Source organism: Elephantulus edwardii, unplaced genomic scaffold (genome assembly GCF_000299155.1).
Source record: "Elephantulus edwardii isolate Elephantulus edwardi_28Jun2011 unplaced genomic scaffold, EleEdw1.0 scaffold00443, whole genome shotgun sequence".
NCBI lineage: Eukaryota > Metazoa > Chordata > Mammalia > Macroscelidea > Macroscelididae > Elephantulus > Elephantulus edwardii.
This window is the reverse complement of record NW_006400193.1, coordinates 804,902-808,769: the sequence shown is the minus strand read 5'-3', so window position 1 is coordinate 808,769 and position 3,868 is coordinate 804,902.

The following is a 3,868-nucleotide window of genomic DNA, read 5'->3' as shown; positions in this document are numbered from 1 at the left end:
GGGAAGACCCTCTATGAGATGGATTGATTCGGTGACTGGGGTAATCGGGATGGGTGTGTCAGAGGCAATGCGACTGGCATAGGATAGAGCAGAGTTTAGGGCTGTTGTACATAGGGTCACTATGAGTAGCAAACCGACTTGATGGCACATAACAACAACAATGTTGACTATTAGGGAATGCCTTAGAGCCCCAGGGTGACCTTCAGCTTGTATTAAGCCTCCCTCATTTCCTGTTCTGTCATTTGGTCTACTATTAAAATACTTCCCTAAATGCAGTCTTTGCCTGTTCTGTTTACACAACAGCCTCCTCATCTAGGTATAGATTTTGCCTGAGCACAGTTAAGTGCTCTGCAGCTCCCATTCTTCTCAATGTCAGCCACAACTTGTTTTGATCCACATAGTCAGATGCCTCTTTACATAGTCAATAAAGCACAAATAGACAGTCTTCTGGTATTCCTTACTTTCAGCCAGCATCCATCTGACATCAGCAGTGATATCCCTAGTGTCACAGCCTCTTCTAAATCTTGCTTGAACTTCTGGCAGTTCCCTTTCTTTCTTTTTTTCCCCACTTTTTTTTTTTAATTTACTATTTTTTATTGTGATATCATAGGATTTTTTTTCATTATTATTAATTTTAATGAAAATTTACAGAGTCTCTGGGTTTCCATTCATTCATCGTTGCACTTTTCTCCCTGTCCACCCCTCCCCCCCAGTTCACTCTTCTCTTTGAAAAGTAAAAAAAATTCTTGCATTGTTATACAGTCCCTCCCCCCATGTCCACTCCACTAAGCAGCCTCCATTCTGGACTCCTGTTATGACAATAATACCTAATCATGTATCCCTTTTAAACAGTTTTCTTCCTCGTCTATTTCAATACAGTATACATTATTTATCCCATCTTTTTGAGTCTCCCCCCAACCCCGTTGTCAGTCCTGTTTTACAACAGTGGCACTATGCAGTATTTGTTCGTTTGTGACTGAGATATTCCCTTTCTATGTACTGTTCTGGTCATTGTTGAAGGATCTTCAGCAGTATTTTGCTTGCATGCAATATATATGATATTATTCAATAGTTTCCACATTCTGATGGATCACCTTTCCTGGGAATGGGAACACTTGGAGATCTAGTTAACGTACAGAATCTGAGCATACACTAGACTCAGGGAGCTCCAGTGGCTAGTCTGTAGAGAGTTGTGCTGCTAACTCTCTAGAGGTTGTAATACACCACGAACTCAGAGGAAGAAAGAAAAAATCTTCCTGTGTCATTTACAGCCTCCAAAAACCCACTAGATGGTCAATTTTGAGTCAGTTCCAACTTGAAGGTAATGAAAAAGTTGAGTTATATGCTGGATGGAAATGAAAATTGTCAGCTTTCTGTGAGAGGAAGGTTTTGCCCTAGTTGTGCATCTTTTCTCAAACTCTCTTGTTCTGTTTGGCCCCTGGGGTGGCCCCGTAGCCACAGAGGCAAAGATCCTCAAATGGAGAGACCTTGCCTCAGGGAAGTTTCAGTGCCCAGATTTATTTTTCAAAGAGATAGAAAAGGTTAATTCATTTGGGAAGGAAAGAGACCCTGAATAAGCGAACTTCTGAAAAATATGAATCAAGTGGGAGGTATAGCACTCCCTCATCTCAAAACCTACTGTATAGCCATAATAACCAAAACAACTTGGTTCTAGTATAAAGACAGGCACATAGACCAATGGACCAGAAAAGAGAACCCTGAAATTAACCAATCTACCTACGATCAACACTCTTGACACCTGCAGTCAGGAAATCAAAAGATAAATTGCTTTGGGGAAGTCTGCTGTCACAGACCTCTCCAAAGTGCTAAAGAGCAATGATGTTAGTTCAGAAACTAAGATGTACCTGATCCAGGCCATGGCCTTCACAGATACTTGCTATGCATCAGAGAGCTGGACAGTGACAAAGGATGACAGAAGAAGAATTGATGCATTTTGAGTTGTGGTGCTGGAGAAGAGTATTGAAAATACCATGAACTTCCAAGAGAATAAACTAGGATTTTTAGCTCCGTCTCTTGTAGTTTGCGCATGTAGCCAAGAGGGACTTATCCTTAGAGAAGGATATCATGCTCAGAAGAGTGGAGGGATAGTGCAGGAGAAGACTACTCTTGATGAGATTGATACAGTAACTAGGGCGATGGGGGTAGGTGTGTTGGAGTCAGACTGGCTCAGCATAGAGCAGGCTTCAGAGCTTTTGTATATAGTGTCACTGTGAGTTGCAGGTGACTTGACAGCACATAACAACTACAGAAAACTAAGACCAAGGTGAATGGAAGAATATAACATGTTCATGGTGTTGTGCCACAGTCACAAGTCCCCCAAAGGATACCAGGGAGCCGAAATCGATGCAAGAACATGAGGGATTTTATTACAAGCTCTCGAGCAGGGACTCTACACACACACACACACACACACACACACACACACACACACACACTGATGCAGCGGCCACGTGGCAGAGCCCCGAACACTTCAGAGACAAGGGTTTTTATTGGTGCTGGGAGTGGCAAAGACCGAGTGAGGGGTGGGGAGATACAAGGAGATTGGGGAACTTGTGAGGTAAGATGGAGGTGGCGCATGGCAATTGGCTAATTTGTAAATGAGCGGGCTCATTAGCAAGGGCCCGAACATTTGGCATACTCTAGAGTAAGGTTCATACAGGAGGAGTAAGAGTCACTCCTTTGTTCCTGAGGTCCTTTCAGGAAGTGAACTCGAGAAAAACAAGGACAAAGGATTTAAGATGGCGGCCAGACCAGAGATATATAACAAATCTTGACTCTTACAATGGAAAGGAAGACTCAATGTTGTGAAAATTACATTTCTACCAAAAGCAATCTATATGTTCAGTGTCATTCTAGTATAGATACCAATACCATTCTACAGGGAGATAGAAAAAACAATTTCCAACTTTATTTGGAAAGGAAAGAGACTGCTTAAAAAGGAAAAGGAAGCATCTTATTCTCTCATCTTAAAACCTATTACATAGCTGTACTAATCAAAACAGCACAGTACTGTTGACTGGTGCAGTGACATTCACATAAAGCAAAAGAATAGAATCGTGAGCTAAGAAATCACCCCATCTACCTAAAATCAATTGATCTTTGACAAGATGAAACTCATTGAGCAAAAACAGTTTCTAAAACAATTAGTTTTCTGTCTGCAGAAAACAGAATCAAGATCACATGTTTCACCTTACAAGAAACCTAACTCAAGTGGATTAAGGATCTAGGGATAAAATCAAAAACTTTAAAAATAATCAGAGAAAAACCAGAAATAAACTTAGAAGCCCTGGTCTAGGACATGAATAGGCTTTAACATAGCAAAAAGTGCACAGCGAAGAGAGAATAATAATAAAACATATAAATGAGACCTTTTAAAAATCAGACTCTTGTCTTCATCAAAATTTTCACCAATAGGATGAGAAGAATGCCCAGAGATTGGTGGGAAAATATTTGTGAGTGACATACCTGACAAGGGACTCAGCTAAAACTTACTTGATATTATAGCACCTCAACAAGAAAAACCCAGTTATAAGATGAGCAAAGATAGGAAAAGACTCTTCATCAAAGAGGACATTCAAATGGTCAACAAACAAGATGGGTTCAATAATGTATGCTGCTCTGAAACAGAGAAGGGAGAAAACCATTTAAAAGAGATATGTGATTAGGTATTTCTGTCATGACAGGAGTCTAGAGCGATGGCTACATGGTGGAGTGGATCTGGGGGAGGGTTGTTAAAATAATGAAAGAATCTTTTCTTTTACTTTTCCAAGAGGGTAATGTCTGGTGGGGGGGAGCCTTGGGAGGGGACAGATCTACAACAATGAATGAATGGAAATCCAAAGCCTCT